Here is a 19,430-nt window from a genome sequence, read left to right as displayed (position 1 = left end):
AGCTAGCTCCTGGCTCCTGGAAGAGTCATCTGTGTCCTGTAGATGGGACACAACATGGCAAGTAGCCTTCCAGTGGGTTTTGGGGTTTGGGGTTTGGTGCTTCCCACTGCCTCCCAGCAGGTCCCCCTGTCTAACAGGGACAACTCCTGGCTCAGCCATCAGACAACCAAACCACTGAGCTCCTTCCAGACAATCGGCTTGCTCGAGCACCAGCTTAGTGCTGGGGCATCGTCCTTTTAGAGGAGCAACAAAAACCAACGGAAAAATTAAAAAAAGAAGGAAAGTATCCCAGGAATTTTGCAATAAAGGCACTTTCTGTGGGGAAATGTGCATTGATGCAAGACCGACAGGGCTGACCAACTTGGTCTAGTTGAAGATGTCTCTGACCACTGCAGGAGATGGGACTAGGTGAGCTTTAAGGTCCTTTCCAAGCCAAACCATTCTAGGATTCACAGCCAGAATTCCAAAGGTGGCTTTCTCCATCCCTCCTCGCCATGCCCTGATGTGCATTTGGGGATGTGCAAATGGAGCAAAGCAAAAAGATGCAGATGCAAAAGCACAAAGCCCAGGTGGAAACAGGAAAATCCCTCTTGCATCGGCCTCCCTTGTCTCCCTCCATCCAGACGGAGGCACCAGGAGCCTGCACGTTTCCATTTGCACTGGCAGGGAGAGCAGGGACGGCTCCAGCCACATCCGCAGCGGGAACCTTCGGATCAGATTAACGAAAAGCCACTGATGGCGACAGTTCCTCTGCTGCCCCCGTCGCCGCTCACAATTTACTGTAACAGCCTCTGGGATGGGACACACATTCCTTCGGCGTTTATCCAAGGAAAGGTGGAGGCTCCGTGGGGAGCACAGCCTGGGGGCAGCTGGAAGGACGCTGCCAGCACCCGCTCACCCCCACCCCGCGGCATCGCTCCTGGACACACTGCTTGTCCCAGGCCAGGGACACATCCACCAGCCTTGGCTCTGCCTCAAACATCATCTCTCCCTTATTTGCTTGAATTAAATCATCCAGCATGGCCAGCTCGCTCCAGGAATGAGTTGAAGCTCCCTGCAACACAGGGCCACCCATCCATCCCCACAACCCTGCACCGCACAGCATTCCACTCCTAAATTCCCGCTGGGAGCACCTCCATACCGCCACTGCTCCAAATTAGATCCCCCCCAAACCTTCCTTTTGACCTCTAAAATAAAAACAGTCATAATTAAGATGGGCTGGGTTTATTAGCTGGCAGATTCCAGCAGTATTTCCATACTTTTTCCTGCAACCCCAGCATCTCAAAGCTGCTGCTCACCCAAAGCCTGGATTCCTCCGCAATTGCACGGTGCCAGTAACATTAAAGAAAACATCAACTCTGATGAGACCACTGAGACCTGCAATAAAAACAGGAGGGCTGGTTGTACCACACACATCTGCTGCCAGCATCCTCCCCCACACCTGACTCCTGCTCTCCAGGCTGGAATCCAAAGGGGTCACGGCACCCTTGGGGAGCCCCACACCACCCACCCATCTCTGACTGAACAGAACCATTGCCAAATCAGAACTCAGAGGATGGAAACTCCAAACACGCGCTCCCAAAGGCAGCTTGTGAGAATCTACAAGGCAGCAGCGATGGAACAAGGTCAGAAAGGGAAAAATCAGTGGCAAAGAGGAGCCAGGACCTCGAGTCCAGGCTCTGAGAGGGAAGATAATAAAAAGGCATCATCCCTTCGCCGTCAGTGAATTGTTGCTTAAGCCCGAGGATCACAGACAGCCCTCTCGTCTGAATGGAGCAGTCAAGTGAAGACATTTCCCAGCCATTAAGTCGAGCGATAAAGCGCCCGCAGTAAAGTCAGAGAAGTGGAATTTATCATGGCACCGTACAGATTGTAGGGCCAGGAGAGAGCTGGCTCGGGTCAGCAGGTTGACCTCTTGTGTTGTCTAAAGATCTCTCCCTTCATCACCTCCATTAACATCCCATCTCCGCGCTGCGGCCGGCGCCGGCGCTCCCTCCCCGGGGACTCTCCCCCTTCCCTCCCAACGGGGGGGCCCTTTCTTAATGGCCAAGCAAGAAAACTTCCCCTTCCTTAGCTCCAGGCCACTACTCCTTGTCCTACCGCCTTTGGAGACCTGGAATAATTGCCTTTCTTCATTTCCAACATTGTCCAGAAGGTCTTTAGAGACTGTGATCCCTTCCCACCTCCTCAGGAGGCTTCTCCTCCTTTGCTAGAGTATAATTTAGGGCTGGAATGGGGCAGCCCAACCTTGTCATGTGCCTGCTCTGGGAAGTCACCTCCACCTGGAAACTTCCAGGAAAGGAGTTTTATCCTGCCAATGACATTTTATTTTTGCTCAAATCTGCACAGGGATCATCCTGCTCCTCCCAGCCAGCAATGCAGCTTTAAAATCTCTGTTGCCCAGAGAAGCTGTGGCTGCCTCATCCCTGGAAGTGCTCAAGGCCAGGTTGGACGAGGCTTGGAGCAACCTGGGATAGTGGAAAGTGTCTCTACCTGTGGCAGGGGGTGGAATGAGATGAACTTTAAGGTCTCTTTCAACCCAAACCAGTCTGTGATTCTTCGATTCTACAAAACCCTCTTTGGTTATGGCGTTCAATAAGGAAATAAATGAATTTTGAACAATGGCATGCAGCGAGTAAGGGAAAACTGGGGCAGTCAAGGGTGGCAAAAGTTCCTCCAAACCCCTGTGATCTGAGATCTCAGCCACTCAACTCACACCAGGCAGGTTTTTGTTTGGGATCGATGACCTCGTTTAGACCAAAACCATCCAAGCCCAGCAACCTGCAGCACAGAGGATGTTTTCTTGCTGTTGGTTGGCTGAAGTTATTCTCATTTCTGCCTTTTTCTATTTCCTAGCAGAGACAGCAAAATAACCATCGGGAAGACAATTCCCAGGATGATTCCTGCCTTGTATCAGAGGAGCCAAAATGCACAGATGAAAACTCTGCAAATGTTTTGCAAGGGAGAAGGAGCCCTTTTGAAGATGGCTGATTTCCCAGCACAAACATTTCATCCAGCCCTGAGAGTTCTTTGCAAAACGGTTTTGAGCCCTGCAAAAAAAAAACAACCAACAAGAAAACCCAAAAAACTGTCAAAACATTGTGAAGGAGGCTGAATTCTTCTGTTCATTTCAAAAGGAACCATCAGCACCCAGGACCAACAGACTGGTGGGTGCACAACAGTACATGGAATTCAGGTATTTGGTTTTTCTGCCTTCTCCATACAAGAGCCAAGTGGTTGCAGTGCTCCCTGTCAGAGGGACAGCACAGGGTCACCACACTGAAGCTCCAAAATTAAACAACCAACCTCTCTGTACCCAAAAAGTGCAACCCAAAAAAAAGCAGAACCCTACATATCATAGAAACCCAGACATAGAAACACAGGGACACCTTCCACTAGCCCAGGTTGCTCCAATCCCCGTCCAGCCTGGCCTTGGACACTTCCAGGGATCCAGGGGCAGCCACAGCTGCTCTGGGCACCCTGTGCCAGGGCCTCCCCACCCTCCCAGGGAACAATTCCTTCCCAATATCCCATCCAGCCCTGCCCTCTGGCACTGGGAAGCCATTCCCTGTGTCCTGTCCCTCCATGCCTTATCCCCAGTCCCTCTCCAGCTCTCCTGGAGCCCCTTTAGGCCCTGCAAGGGGCTCTGAGCTCTCCCTGGAGCCTTCTCCTCTCCAGGTGAGCACCCCCAGCCCTCCCAGCCTGGCTCCAGAGCAGAGGGGCTCCAGCCCTGGGAGCATCTCCGTGGCCTCCTCTGGACTCTGTCCAGCAGCTCCACATCCCTCTGCTGTTGGAGGCCCAAAAAAAATAGAGATTTGATGCTATGCTGCTATTTCCTCTCCACCTGGCTGCTTTCCACCCTCTCCCCCCTCCCTTCTGCATCCTCTCCTGCTGTCCCCCAGGTCCCACCGATCCCCGCAGCCCCTCCTGGCCAGCCCGGGGCCCTTGGCCGCTGCCCATCCATGCGGACGGCTGCCGGGAGCACAGGGGAGGCTGTGCTGGTGTCTCGCCCCGTTTCCTCCTCTCCACCTGGCTGCTCCACCGGCCGGCTCCTGCCAGGAGCAGCCAGGCGATGGGAGCGGGCGGGAGCGCCGGATGGATGGGCAGCGACTGTCAGCACAGCCAGCGCTGCATAGGCGCTCCCAACAAGCTCCTGGGGTGTCTGCCAGCCCCGGGCCCGTGTGCTCCCAGCAATTCCTGCTACCCCATCCCCTCGCCCCGGCTTGCTCGAGCACCAGCTTAGTGCTGGGGCATCGTCCTTTTAGAGGAGCAACAAAAACCAAACCACCGGACCACGCTCAGCAGGAGGAATATGGATGTTACACGCACTCCTGGCTCGCTTGCCAAAAAACCAGGCTAACACCAGGGTGATGTGGCCCCAGGCCTGCAGTCCCTCCTAGGATTAGCTCTAGCCATGACCTGCCCCTGAGCCAGCACGGGTTTAACACCCAAAACAGGCTGCAGGTGCCTAAGAAAGCACACAAGCCCCCCTCACACCCCAACCCCGCAAGACATCCATCCCAAGCTGTTGCCCATCCCTCGTTTCTCTGCATTCCAGCTCCCGTTACAAAAGCCAGGTGGGAGGGAGGGATGCAGGGAGCTGCTGCTTTCCAACCAAGCCAGAAGGCAGCTCTGGTGCTTCCGAGCATCCCCTCCCCGTGCGAGCACCGGGGGAGGAGCGGCACCCTGGGTGCAGCGGGCTGGGGGATGATGGGATGCAGCAGCTAATTTGCACTAATGGTCCCAGAAAGGCAGGGAGTGCTCTCCAGAGGAGAACACACTCGAGCAATAACCTAAATAGCTCCGCGTTTCCAAGCAAAAAGTCCTTGAGGATGGAAGAGAGGCCCTACAGTGGAATTTCTCCCCCCACCTGCACCAAAACTTGGCTGGGGATGTTGGAAAACAGCTGCCTAGGCAGGGAAAAGCATCAGATCTGCAATGTGGGCAGCAGATCTTGGAAGAAGCTGGACCATGGCTGGATGTCCAGCGCTGCTTTCTGTGCCCGCTTGGACAGACTGAGGCAGTCCTGGGAAGAGCCCAGCCCGGAGCACGTTTGGCTCTGCCGTCAGCCCAAGGCAAAAAAGTCAGTCCATCTGTGCTGAGACAGGTTGATATAGAGGGTGAAATGCCTAAGTAAAATTCCACAACAGGGCATTAAAAAGATGTAATAAAATATACACGAGTTATTAAATATTGTCATCAAGATGAATCATAAATCAGAGATTTTATGGGTTCTGATTATAAATTCCATTTATTCTGTAAGCGTTTAAAGAAAGAAAAATGGAGATTCAGTAAAGATTTAAGCCCAGCCATGATGCTGCTGATATTTCACTGTTGCTTGTGCATGACACAGCTGTGGGAGCCCAGTGTTGGGTGCATGGAATTGTCTGGAAGGGTCCTCTCGGGCTGCCGTGCCATGAAAAATTCCAACATCCTTATGGATACCACTACAGAGCTCCTGTACTGCAAAATCTCCTCCCCAGCTCCCTCCTCGCCCTGTTCATGGGTTGTAAGATGCAGCTGACTTTCACAAAGAGAGAAATCATCAGTTCAGAGAAGGGGAGGCTAAAACCAGCAAGTGTATGTGGGAAATACCTTTTCCCCTCTTCAAATGCCAAGAGAAATATCAAAGAAATTGCTTTCTTGGAAAGACTCAAGGGCTCAAAGAAATTGTCAAGTGTCGGGTGCCAGCACCTCCCTCCTACTGCCGCAGCAGGGCCGTGAGGCTTCTCCTGTAGAGATGCCACCACAAAGAACTGTCAGGAGACACAAGCCTTGAAAAGATCTCCACAGGAAAACAAGCAAAGGGACAGCCCGTGCCATCCCATTTTGAGGAGGATCCCAGCTCAAGGCAGCCTGAAGGTACCAAAACCCTGCTCTGCCCTGGTATTTTACAGGCACAACCCAGGCGTGGCGACAGCCCTGGCGCTCTCTCAGAAATGAGTATGTCCTGTATTTAATGCCCATTCCCATTTTTCAGCGTCACAAAACAGTGCCAGATTGTTCCTTCTCCAGCCCTAAAAACGGGTTGACTCAGTCCCCAGCCTGCATTTTTCAGCTAAGACAAAACACACACCTGATGTACAGCTTTGCACGGGCTGTTTCCGTTCACCTTAATCCATTCCCCATCCTATTGCAGTTCATTTCCAGGGGAACCAAAGCCCATGGACACAGATCCATAACCCGAACCATTAAATCCCATCTCTCAGATAGGCTGGGTGGAAGCTGGACCACAGGGCAGATCCTGTTTAATTAGGGCTCATAAAACCAGCTCAGTGCTGCACCGGGGAGTGGGGCTGATTTGCAGCTGCCTTTAAAACGGAGCAGGGTTACTGCTTCAGCAGTTTTCCCAGCCAGTTTTATGGATGCAACAATAAAGCCAAAAAAAAAAAAAAAAAAAAAAAAAAGAAGTTTGCGTGCCAGGAGTTTTAGTGCCGAAGCATCTGATAACGTCACGGCAGCTTGTCATGGGATGGAGGGAAGGAGAGCGCTGGGATGGGAGTGGAGATGAGGATGAGCTGCGGGAGGGAGGCAAACCCAGCCTTGCTAAGCCACAACAGCTCCTCAACGGGGAGATAAGACACGTTCAAAATGAGCTGTGCCGTATTTCCAAACAGTCTGTGTGAAGGTTTATGTCTGGCCAGATGAAGCAGTGATGGGCTGCCAGGCTGGGGTTTATGAGGTGCAGCAAGGAGGGGATGCCATGAGCCTCAACCGGGGGAAACACTGGGATATACAGAATCCTAGAATCCCAGAATGGTTTGGATTGGAAGGGAGCTTAAATCTCACCCAGTCCCATCCTTGCCATGGGCAGGGACACCTTCCACTATCCCAGGGTGCTTCAAGCCCCATCCAACCTGGCCTGGGACACTTCCAGGGATCCAGGGGCAGCCACAGCTGCTCTGGGCACCCTGTGCCAGGGCCTTCCCACCCTTCCAGGGAACAATTTCTTTCCTATATCCCATCTAAAGCTACTCTCTTTCATCAAAACAAATTAAATAAGGCTTCTTTATTTTTTTTTTTAATTTCGGAGTAGAAATTCTGTCATCTGCCTACTGTCAGCTCTTCCAGAGCATCTCAGGCTGCACCTGAATTGCTGTGCTGGTGTTTTATAGCCTGGTGCACATCCCTGGACAAGCTCTCCCTGCTGTTTGCAGGTGGAATCCATCTCACAAGGAGCCAGAGTGTGGGAAAGGAGCAGGAATTGCTGCTGAGCCTCCAACATACAGCCTGGCCACTGCTCAAGGTGAGCTGGTTGTTTGTGGGAGCCCCCACGACAGCCCCAGGAATAGGCACGACAATCCAGGTGGACATTTGGAAAGATGAACTGGCAGATCAGGGAAAAAGGCGGGGAGGGCAAAAAGCAGCACACGAGGTTACTGGGATATGAAAATAAGAGGATGAAAGCCTCCCTCAATGCCAGCCAGGGCAAATCAACGCTTCCCTTCCTGCCTCGCCGGCTGCAGCTTTGGGTAAAAATGTGATGAAGCAGCTTTATGCATGAAAGAGGCCAATTTAAAAGAAAAAAACCAGGGCAAGTGTAAGGAAAAAGAAGAACAGAGCGAGACTGATGGGGTCAGGGCGCTGTTAAGGATGTCAATACCCATCACTCACGAATAACCTTTCTGTAACTCCTGACCCCGCGGTGGCTGTCGCGAAACCGCAGCAAAATTAAAACAGAAATGAAGCAGCATCAGGTCCCGGCGAGAGGAGGCAGAGCCTGACAGGCAAGGTAAGGGCCTGACAAGAAGGGGGCACGGCGCCGGGCCACGGCGTCCCCCGCGCTCCCGGGAAAAGTGCAAGGGATGCAGGATGCGGCGGAGGCGGCGGGCAGGGGGAGCGGGTGGGACACGCTCTGCCCGCTCAGCGGGACACGGAGCGCGGGGGCGAGGCTCGGCTGACAGCAGCGGGCTGGAGGAGGTGAGCATCGCCCCGGGGAGAGAGGAAGGACGAGGCTGATGTACCCCAAGAGCTGAGGCTGGAGTGGGGACAGCAGCTCGCGACAGCCAGCGGGGTTACAACACCGCCACTGTGTGCTTTGGGGGATTTCTGCTAAGCAAAGGCGATTTCCTCAGGTTCCAGGTGGGTTTTCACGCAGTCCTGCATCCCATCCATCCATAAAAGTAGCAAAATAAGCAGCAAACCTCCCTCTGAGAGGGCTGGAGCTGCAGCAGCACGACGCTCCCCTCTCCTCCTGCCCCCGGCTCTCTGTGCAAATTTAAAGCACTTTCCAGATATGGGCTGACCTTTCCAGAACACAGGAAAAGGCAAAAGGGGAGGTGGAAATGCACAGAAGGAAAATGTGCCTTGCAATGGAAAACAGAGCATGCACATCCCAGCTAGCAGAATGGGAAAAATGGGGGAAGAAGAGGCTCTGGCCTGGGATCAGTCCCAACCAAAGCCAGATCTTCATCTCCATGCTCTCCCCACCCCAGAGGGCAGGTCCCAAGGCAGACCCTGAGCAGCTTTAGCCCAAAAGCACATGGGACCAGCTTTTCTGGCAGACCTGAGATCACCCTGCCTGTGCTCCCCCAGCTTTGAGACCAGTCCAGCAAGGGGCAAAGCACGAGCCCCATCAGTGGGGCTGCCCTCGCTGGGAAAAGCATCCCTAAGGTTCATCCACAGCGATCTCCCAGCTATTTAACCACAGATTTTGAGGGAGGTAAATTCCCCAGGTCGGCTTATGGAGCAGGCAGTGGCCAGCAGACCACGGCCAAGTCTCTCCAGCGCTGTTTCACCCATCTCACGCAGCTTGCAGAGCATCCTTCTCCCTCCCCATCACACAGACACCTGCTTTCCTCTTTTCCCAGTCTCTCCCTCAGCCTGCTGTTGTGAGAAAAGGAGGACAAGCTCATCCCCCAGTGCCAGCGGTTCTGCGCCGCACCAGGCACAGCCCTCGCCAAGAACAAGAGCACAGAGGGAAGGCAATCAGGAGAACCACGGGAGATGCTGTCACACACAAACAGCACTGACCCTGCTGCGAGCCCGTGGATGCGTGTGGATGGCAAGGACACGGATTCCTGGGGTCCTCCCTTCGCCGTCACGGCTCTTTCAGCTTTAAGCTGGGCCAAGGTGAGGGTTCCTGCACTTGTGGGCACGGCCCTCCCTCCGCCTCCCAGCCCAGCACAGCGTGCAGGATCAGCTCAGGCTCCTCTCTGCAAGACGCCCAGAAGCTGAGACAGAGCTGATCCATCTTCCCCGCTGAAAGAGTGTAAACAACTCAGCTGCAGGCTTGGAGTGCAAGAGAGGACACGCAGTTGGAAATTTTAAGGGCCAATTTACTAGGTAATTTACTAAACACGCTAATAATTGACATTGCAAGCACCATCCCGCTGTCCCCAGCTCCTGCCTAATATCCGTAGCAAGAGGGAGAAAACAGCTTTCCCTGTCCTCGTCGCTCCGCAAAGCCTCCTCTGCCAGCCAGATCCTGGATGCCATCTGGGCAGCTTCGCTCTGCTCAATCCCAACCAACACAACAGCAACCCTGGCAAAGCCCGGGCTCCTGATTAGTATGCATATTTCTGAGCGCTGATTCCACCTGAGGAACTGTGCAAGGGAAAGGTGTGTTGTAATTACCACCTCTTCCCTAGCTGTAATTAAAGACAAACTGAAGGGAGTTATGCCCAGGCTTTCAGTTTCCCTGAAGCTTTTCCCCGTGCCAAAAAAACAGCACTGCAAGAAAATTCCCAGCAGCTTCTTGGAAAAAAGCAGCAGCTCAGCCTGGAGTTACAGCCTGGCTTAGATTGTGGTCCTTAGACTGGGCTTCTCATCCAGACACAAGGTGAGGGTTGGAATCCAGGTATCCCACATCCTGTAACTGCCTGCTGCAGGAGGGGATGAACTGCCCTCTCCGTGAGGAACACAGATCATGGAAGGGTTTCTGATGGAAGGAACCCTAAAGACAATTTCTTCCACCCCTGCCATGGGCAAGGACACCTTCTCCTGTCCCAGGCTGCTCCAAGCCCCATCCCACCTGGCCTTGGACACTGCCAGGGATCCAGGGGCAGCCACAGCTGCTCTGGGCACCCTGTGCCAGGGCCTCCCCACCCTCCCAGGGAACAATTCCTTCCCAATATCCCATCTAACCCTGCCCTCTGCCAGTGGGAAGACATTCTCCCTTGTCCTGTCACTCCAGGCCCCTTTCCAAAGTCACTCTCCAGCTCTCTTGGAGCCTCCTAAGGTGCTGGAAGGTCTTCCCTGGCTGGCAGATGACCAAGTTAAACCAGATCTCTATGATTCAAGTGACTAAGCCTGGGTGGGGTGAAGCCCAGCACACCCAGTGGTGGCATCTCTGTACCAATGGAAGTTACACGTTCAGTCCTGTTCAACAAACCATCCCAGGCCATTAAATCCCTGCACAAAAGGAAGGGATTTGGGCTGTTTGTTTGGTCAGAAGTGCTGTTTTGTTGAAATCTAAAACTTCCCGTGGGAACACGTTGATTTTGACAAAGTCACGTTTGTGCTTTTATTGCCTTGGTTTGCTTCATTTTAATTCCAAGCACCTTAGCTGGTTCTTAATGGTTTATATTTCTACCTAGCAAATCTTTTGGTGAGCTGCTCTGCTTCCCCCACTTCTCCCCACAGAGGAGCTCCACTTGCAGGGCAGGAAATGAAATTCTAAATTCAAAATCCAGTTCGTATGTAACAAAACCTTGACATTACTGACATGGATTCCAAATCAACCCAATCCTGGGCACTGTGGAGAGCACCCACAGCCAGGTGCCCAAAGGACCAGTGAACATCTTTGAATTTATTTCTGTCCTGCACCTGCCTGGATCTACACATTAGAAATGAGGATGGAAATCTGATGAGCAGTAAATGACTGTGCCCTCAAAGGCACAGGGCTTTCAAGAGCCCTCTCACCACTCTCTCAAGAAAAAAACAAACCAAAAAAAACTCTCAGGGTCCACAAAGACCTTTCACATTGAGCATCTCCAGCCTGAAAAGCCCTTCAAAGTTGTCACTCTCAGCGAGCCGGGTCACAGTTCGCAATTAATCATTCACTTGATTAATTTTGCCTCCTTTGCCTGTAAGTCCCCACAGGCACTGCCGGGGTGAGGATGCCGTGGGTGGGTTGTGAGTGCGCCAAGTCAGAGCCAACGTGGATGTGCCTCGGGAGCGCGAAGCCAAGCCACCCACGGCACCCTGCAAGCGGGGCCGGGCATGGACACAAGGTCAAAGCTCTTGCCCAAATGCCTGGGCAAACAAATTCCTTAAAAAAATTCCCCTGGCGGGTGTAATGACCTCGCTGAGACATCGCATCACACATCCCTCCTCCTCTTCGCCTTACACTCAGCCTTGCTCCACGCTCTCCAATGGGCCAGCAAAATGTTCCTTTCAAATCGCTGTGAGGTTTTTTTTTTGGTGTTGGTTTTCTTTCATTTCTTCCCATTAGGAGACATGTTCATTAGGAAAATATCAGAAACCTCTGGGGCAGCTTGTGCTTCTAACTCATTTTCCAAATGTATAATGAGCCAGGAGTAAATTTTTTAGGGTGAATTTAATTGACCTTTGCAGTGGCACTAGGCAGATTGGCTTAAAGTCTATTAGAGCATAATGTAACCTGGTGAGATTTTAGGGAAGGGTATTGGAAACACTGGTGGAGTTGGACCGCTTTCCTCCCTTCCTCCCCAAGCTTTCCTCACAGAGGAAAAGAAGGATGGCTTGAGAATAGAGAGGGATGAACAGAAGGGGAGAGGGATGAACAGACGGGGAGAGAATTAAAAGGGAGAAGTGAGGAAAAGAGTAGGAGGCAGAAAGAGGGGAGCAGCTCCAACTGGCCCTCAGCTGCAGCAGGTTTGGCTGCTCGGGGATGGGCAGCTGGGCCGTTTGCTGGGTGACACGGTGCCAGCTTCCACCAGCTGAGGATCAGGCCCTCCAGCCATGGAAGACATCCCAGCTTTGCAGGGATGGCTCGGGAGCCGCTGGTCTCGCAGGGCAACGCGGATCTGCCGCTGCTGACAGATGCTGGGCTTGGAGCTGCTCCACGTGCCACGGCCAGGGACACACGCCCAGGACCTGCACCTGCTCAGGGACACCCCTGGGGTGACGTTAATCTGTCCCTGCGGAGGCTGGGGGAGGCAGGTCAGCTCCACATCCCAGCTCATATCCAGGAGGAGATGTCAGACCTCCAGTGCTGCTAATAGGGGCTCTCCAGGGGCTGCTGGGAAGCAACAAAAGGTGAAAACTACAGAATTTCACTCCAGTGCAGAGGAACAGCACAGCAAGAAGGCACCACCCTACCAAGCCATGTCCTGCACACACCTGTGACTCCAGTCTTGGGCTCTCAGGGCACATTTGGGACCCAAACGCACTGTGGTGTCACCCCATAGGGCACATGGAGCCTCCAAGCACCTCAACAACTCCACGCACATAAATACATATAAAATTAGAGAGTCATAGAATCCCAGAATGGTTTGGGTTGGAAGGGACCTTAAAGCTCATCCAGTTTCCCACCCTGCAGGGACACCTCCAACTAGACCAGGTTGCTCCAAGCCCTGTCCAACCTGGCCTGGAACACTTCCAGGGTAAGGAGTCAACAACCTCTCTGGGCATATGTACAGAGTTAAAAAACACCCAACCCTTACACCAGCAACAAGTTTTCACCCCCAACCTGCAATTCCTGCCTCCTTCTAGCAGCTGTGGAGGGGAGGTCCCTGCTCAGGGTCAGCACCCCCAGCCCAAGCCCCACCTGCAGCACAACCGGGGCGCAAGGGAGTGGGAACAGCATCTCCACCCTGGGCACTCACACACCTCTTGGACTTGTATTAATAAAATTGCAGCAGTCAAAGGCCTCGGGGCGAAGCTGGGTGCCAGGAAGCTGGAATGGCACAGCTGATCCCACCCTTCCCTGTTTCACAATGCCGGCACACCAGTCCCAGGCTGTGTTTACAGGGAAGTCGAAACCTCCGCCCGATGGGACCCTGCGGTTGCAGTATCGGGATCGAACACCACGGAACGGGCTCTGGCTGCCAGCACCGTCCTGCTTTGCAGCCGCCTCCTGAAGCCCTGCTGGACCCATCCCATTTGCCCGAGCCCTGACTGTCGCTCGGCACAGGGATGCTCCCGGGGAGATCACCCAGGAACACTCACCTCTAACCTGTCAACACTAAAGAACTGCTTTTCCTCTGGTGTTTTTGCACCGACCTATAAAGGAGGGCCGGCAAATCAGCTTGGGAAAATCTCCTGGCTGTATTTTGAAACATAATTTGTTTTCCTGTTTTTTCCCCCCACCCAGCCCTGATAATCTCAGGCACTCCCTGCCCATGCAGGGGTGGGGTATGAAATGCCAGGCTCATTCCAGCCCACACCATTCCCACTCGGCGTGGGGCAATCCTCCCTGAACTCATTCCCAACTCTGATAAGGAGACGGGGTGCAAACCCTAGAGGTGGGTGAGCAACGTGACCCTGAGAGCCCAGGGCTGAACCCGGTTACCCCCGGGCTCGGGCTGGTGCCCTGATGTTGAAACCATCCTCCCTCCCCCGCCCTGCGGCCAAAACAGCTCCGCCGGGGTGCTCCGCTCTGTGCCAGAGAGGCAGCTCTCACTTGCTATCCCCCTACTGCGACATAAATGAGATTCCAGCATCCCAATTTCCAGTTACAAATCCTGCACCGTGCACTGACCGGTGCTAAACGTGCCTGTGGTGCCGGCGGGGCTTTGCTCCCGCAAACGCTAATGCACAGGCAGGGATGTGGGAGGCCTCTGGATGTCCTCCCTGCAGCAAACCGGCCACAAAAGGGTTACCGACCTGCTCTCCTTTCCCAACTTTGCTGCTTCATCCCCTGAGAGGCTGCAGCGAGGGAGAGGAGGGTTTCAAAAGCGAGCCGGAAAACGAAAGAGAAAAGGGGAAGGTTTCAGCTGGATGCAGTGAAATGGAAGGCTTTGTGTTTTCGGAAATTAAGGGTGTAAGGGGTCTCTTTTGTGCTAAATGCTCTGGATGGGATGAAAGTAAATAGAGCTCAGCTGGGCAGGGGAGTTCGGGCGACATCGAGAACAATTTTTAGCCCCGTTAGATATTAATTTCCCATACATCATCCTCCTGTCCTCTGCCCGTTTGAAGCGCTCAAGGTTTCAGGCTTCAAAGCGCACCACGCCGGCCACTCGCACAAAGCTCGGGATTCGTGGGGAGCCGCATCAGCAGGTCCCAGCCCCGCGGCTCAGCAGGACCCCTCCCCACACTGGCACCCGCCCCAAGCGCAGGCAGGGCCAGCCCCGGGATGCGGCAGCCACCGCGCGGTGACTTCCCCGGGGCTCTGCTGCAGGAGGGAGCCGGCGGGAGGGGGGGCAAGGCGGAGCAGATGAAAGCGCTGACCCACTTTGTGGCCCGAAGTGCTCATTAAAACCCAACCGCATGTCCGTGGGCGCCTGGAAAAGCCGGTGGGGTCATAAACCCCATCCCTGCCTCCCTGTCACTGATGAAGCACCTACCAAAATCAATGGCGCTTTGTTGGGTTGCGTCAGCTAACGAGGAAAAGGCCTTTTATTGTTTCAGCGGGGAAAGGCTGACGCACCACAAAGAGGGCCCTTTGCCTGACTCAGAGCAAATATCTGCGGCTTTTCCAGGGTGATTTGCCTTTGACAAGAGGCTTCTGTCCTCCAGCAAGACGCCTGGGCTGACGGTGGTCCCCGCCGGGAGAAGCAGCGATGCTTCTCTGGATCCCCAGTGAGGGATCTGCATCCAGCATCGGTGATGTCGGGGTTTGCAATTTCTGTGCATGCACAGCCCAAGCACAGAGCAAGGCAGGCAGAGCTATTCCAAATTTTCTCCTGGGCAAAGCGAGGCACGGCTGACCGAAGAGCAGGAGGCAGAGCCCAGGCTGAACCAGAGCCAGGCCAGGCAAAGCCCAACCATCTGCCTGCTGCAAAGCCAAACGAGCTGAGGTTACTTGATTGAAACAGCAAGTGCATAAATATCCAATAAAATAAACAACAGCCATAATTAATAATAAAATAAAAATAGCCTTCCCTTTCTGCTCCTGCACTTTGCAGCCGCAGAGCTCAGGGCACATCACACGCCAGAGTAACAACTAATTATAAGCACCAATTACGATGATAATGAAATAATCTACCTTCCAAACCTGCCTGCCATTAATTTTCCCTGGCTGTAAGAAGGTTGAGAGCTCACACTGGACAGAGCGGGTGATGTGGGTACACCCTGCTGTGTGCCTCAACACCAACCTGACAGCAGGAGGGGGGACAGGGGCACCCTCACACCCCGGGACCTTCCCACAGCAGCAACTTCCCCAGGTCATTGCTGGGAGAAGCTGTGGCTGCCCCATCCCTGGAAGGGTCCAAGGCCAGGTTGGATGGAGCTTGGAGAACCCTGGGATAGTGGAAGGTGTCCCTGCCCATGCCAGGGGGTGGAATGGGATGAGCTTTAAGGTCCTTTCCAACCCAAAGCATTCTATGATTCTGTGAAAGCCACGCACTCTTTGGGGTAAAACAGAAGCAAAGCAGCACAGGGAAAACTTGATTTATCTCCCCACTCAGCAAATTGAAGCTTTTCTTTCTCAATACCATCAGCAGACAAAAATAAAGGGGCTGAAGGAGGACAATTTGGATGAGACACTGAGAAGAAGCGTTTATCCCTTTCTAGACGGTGACTCAGGGAATCAGGTGGGCACGGACTGATCCGGAAGCCAGCAGTTAAGCAAGAGCCTGAGTGATGAAGTACTCGAGGTTTGCACTTCATCGCTCTCCTGAGTCAGAGCCGGCATCTTGCTCCCAATCCCGGCTCATCCTGTGTAAGCTCTGGATGACGCTTGCCCGCCCCGTGTCTCCGTTACCTCAGGGGGAGAAGGCCCTAACGATGCTAATGCAGAGCTCTGCTCGTGTGTGATAAGGACACTCTGCTTCCCAGCTCAGATCTGACCTGACCTCAAAATGTGTGCTTCCAGCCCAAAAGCCAATCCTGTCCTGGGCTGCATTCCCAGCGCCAGCAGCACCAGGTCCAGGGAGGGAATTGTCCCCCCCTGCTCCACTCTGGTGAGACCTCCCTGGAGCACTGTGTCCAACTCTGGGACTGCAACACCAGAAGGACATGGAGCTGCTGGACAAAGTCCAAGAGAGGCCACGGAGATGCTCCAAAGGCTGGAGCACTCTTGCTATGGAGCCAGACTGGGAGAGCTGGGGATGTTCTGCCTGTAGAGCAAAAGGCTCTGGGAAGATCTTAGAGCCCCTTCCAGGACTTAAAGAGGCTCCAAGAGAGCTGGAGAAGGACTTTGAACATGGGCCTGGAGGGACAGGACAAGGGAAATGGATTCCCACTGGCAGAGGGCAGGGTTAGATGGGATATTGGGAAGGAATTCCTGGCTGTGAGGGCAGTGAGGCCCTGGCACAGGGTGCCCAGAGCAGCTGTGGCTGCCCCTGAATCCCTGGAAGTGCCCAAGGCCAGGTTGGATGGGGCTTGGAGCACCCTGGGATAATGGAAGGTGTCCTTGCCCTTGACATGGACTTGAAATAAGATGATCCTTAAGGTGTCTCCCAACCCAAACCGTTCTGGGATTCTCTGATCTTGTTTTTGATTGCAGAGGAGCCTGGTTGGTGCATTTCATCAACAAGGATGGCAACCAAGCCCTGAACTGCTCCCCCCCAGCCTTGCAGAGAGCCACCAAAGCACAGCAATTGATCCAAAAAGGAAAATTCCTGGGCTGCAAAGCGGGAAAAGCAAGAAGTCTGCGTGTCAGAGAGGGTCAGGAGACCCTCATGTCCCAGCCCCAGTGGTTCTGAGCTACACGATGTGCTGCAAAGCCCAGGGCTGGCGCTGGCACCAAGGGTGAGCAGAGCCTGTAAGATTGATTTCTTTTTGTTTTCGATTGACGGCGTGTTTGCTAGAAAATGTCATTTTCAGGAACCAAAACTATCTGTGGATTCAAGTCAGGTTTAGCGAACAGTTTTCGCAGAAAATAAATAGAACGGGGAGAGGAGGGAGCTGCAGAGAAGTCAAAACATCTCGTGGATGATGTTTCTTGTGTGTTACATTTCAATCTCTCACTTGAAATGTCATTGTCATTCCAAAAAAATTGACATTTATCTAAAAGGTTAAAAAATGGCTACACTGAGTGAAGCATATGGGTTGGTTTCCACGTTTGCATGAACTGCTTCATTAGGATTTGACAGAAACACTGGGTTGATGTCACTGAAAGGAACCCAGCTCCCCACTTTTCTCCAAGGTGACCTCAAGTCGATGTTGTTTCTTTGCCCTGGCCACCAACCAAGCTGTGAAAAAGAATTTTAAAAGCCATTATTCACCCAGCATTGGCAGTGCTGGGGTTGGGAGAGTGTGTGGAGCCGTTCCCACCGCAGGGAATCTTCCAGAGCGGTGCAGGTGTACAGATCCCCTTGGAAAGTCATCCCAGGTTTCGGCAGCTATGACAGAGCTAAACCAGCACCAGTCCATACTGAACTAATGGAGGATCTGAAAATCCAGGAACGTGGAGAAAACAGGACTGAAAAATAACACAACCAGCACATCCAGGGAATCTAAATTGTCCCATTCATCCTGAATTTGACCTCAGATCCCAGAAAGCCCATGGAAGTGTAATGACCAGTCACCACCAATTTAATCCTTCAGTTTAATCCCATGATAATTATAATGCCATGCTTCCAGGCTGGAACAAACAACCCCTCCCCGAGGCAGGAAAGGCCTTTTCATTCCCCCTCTGAAAGAACTGGTCAAAGTCCTGATTTTCTGAATTTTCCCCCAGACTGAAATAATGCAAATAAAAATTACACGGCCGGGGGGGAATGACTGACTGGAAAAGAGAGGGAAAACGTCCCTGGGAAATGGTCGGTCAAGGGGTGTTTGGTGATGTAGCAATCTGAGATTTCCAGGGGGGGCACCACTGGAGGGGAAATGTTCAGCCCAGTTTTGGGAAGATGCTTGCTCTCCCCTGTGTCTCTCAGGACTGGGAATGTGGATCTCCCCCAGGGGAAGGAGTGAGGTGCCCAAATCCTTTCAACTTCGTGCTTGGATGGATCTCATGTTCCCCCAAAAGCACAACTGAGGGCAATCCTGCCCTCTCAGCTCCCTCCTGCCACAGCACCTGAGAGGAAGGGACTTATTCTTACAACCTACTTCAAACAGGCTCTACTCATAAATTAATGGCTTTAACAACTTGAGATCTTCCCAACAGCAGCCAAAATTCATAGAATTCCAGGATGGTTTGGATCAGAAGAGACTTTAAAGATCATCTCATTCCACCCCTGCCATGGGCAGGGACACCTCCCACTGTCCAGGCTGCTCCAAGCCCCAATGTCCAGCCTGGCCTTGGGCACTGCCAGGGATCCAGGGGCAGCCCCAGCTGCTCTGGGCACCCTGTGCCAGGGCCTGCCCACCCTCACAGGGAACAATTCCTTCCCAATATCCCATCCAGCCCTGCCCTCTGGCAGTTTGAAATCAACCCAGAGCAAAGGTTTTAGCAGTCAGAGTGCTGGCAACACTTCTGATCTGCATGTCAACTCTGTAGCAGCTCCTTTTCTTTTCCTTTTTAACTATTTAGTTGTTTTTATTTTTAATATTTATTAATTCCTTTTTTTAAAAAGCTCCAAGCTCCTTAGAAAAAGGCTGCATGTTTTTCTAGTCTGTGCTTGGATGACTCTCAGCCCCCTGACAGAGAATCTATAGGTGCTAACAAAACACAAACGGATAATTAATCACCGTAATTGGGGATTGGGTGGCTTTTATTCATTTCCATCTCCTCTGTGGTGTTTCTCCAAAAGAAACGAGGGGGGAAAAAATCTAGCAGAGAAGGGAAGAAAAGAAATCCCGTAAGTCTAAATGGGCTGCACAGATTTATGGAGAATTAGTTTAGTCCTTGGGACCTTGTGACATCAGAGTCCAAGCAAACTCCATTCTTGGCTTTATGATGTTTTCGAGCCCCCTCAATGCAATTATTTCCTTGTCTCCCTACAGCCCATCCATTATTCTCTATAATAATATGTTTTCTGAAACTCCTTTCCATAAACAACGAGAGCAGGCAGCGAGAAACCTCATTGTTATTGATATCATGTCACAGCACCAGTAAAACAGCTCCTGCAAAACGGGCTGAGAATGGAGATGGCTTCAATTGAAAACGTCCCCACCTTTTACATCCTTCCAAGATAAATGAAGCCAACTCACTGTGATGTCACACGGGGAAATTTAACCCCCATGGTTGCTTTAGGGACAGGGTTGAGAGGATCTTGTTGTGGATCCCAAATTACCAGCAGGAAACTGGTCCCTGGCAGAGTTAGTTTGCTCTTTCCACTGGATCTGGCCCCACATCATCACTCACCAGCCACGAAACTTTTAAAAGCAAAAAGTTCCAGGCTTATTTGCCCCCTGAACCCACAATTATGCAAGGAGATCAATAAAATGTTGTTTTCACCCAGCACATGATGCTCAAAAGCACAAGCACCAAGCTCTTGCTAAAATTGCAACAATCCTCA

At 52.6% G+C, this 19,430-nt stretch overlaps 1 protein-coding gene and 1 long non-coding RNA gene across 3 annotated transcripts in view; both read right to left on the bottom strand.

Annotated features, from left to right (window-relative positions):
- Positions 1–19,430, bottom strand: part of LOC116455711 (protein CEPU-1) — a 355,205-nt gene that overhangs the window by 155,390 nt on the left and 180,385 nt on the right. The gene's annotated exons all lie outside the window — the stretch shown is intronic.
- On the bottom strand, positions 10,101–18,244 carry LOC116455719. Its single transcript, XR_004244455.1, has 3 exons — positions 18,233–18,244; positions 12,541–12,545; positions 10,101–10,201 (listed from the first exon to the last, which is right to left on the bottom strand). It is a non-coding gene; the product is annotated as an uncharacterized LOC116455719 (long non-coding RNA).

Source organism: Corvus moneduloides, chromosome 25 (genome assembly GCF_009650955.1).
Source record: "Corvus moneduloides isolate bCorMon1 chromosome 25, bCorMon1.pri, whole genome shotgun sequence".
Classification (NCBI taxonomy): Eukaryota; Metazoa; Chordata; class Aves; order Passeriformes; family Corvidae; genus Corvus; species Corvus moneduloides.
Note: the sequence above shows the minus strand (reverse complement) of the source record. Positions and strands in the feature narration are given on the sequence as shown.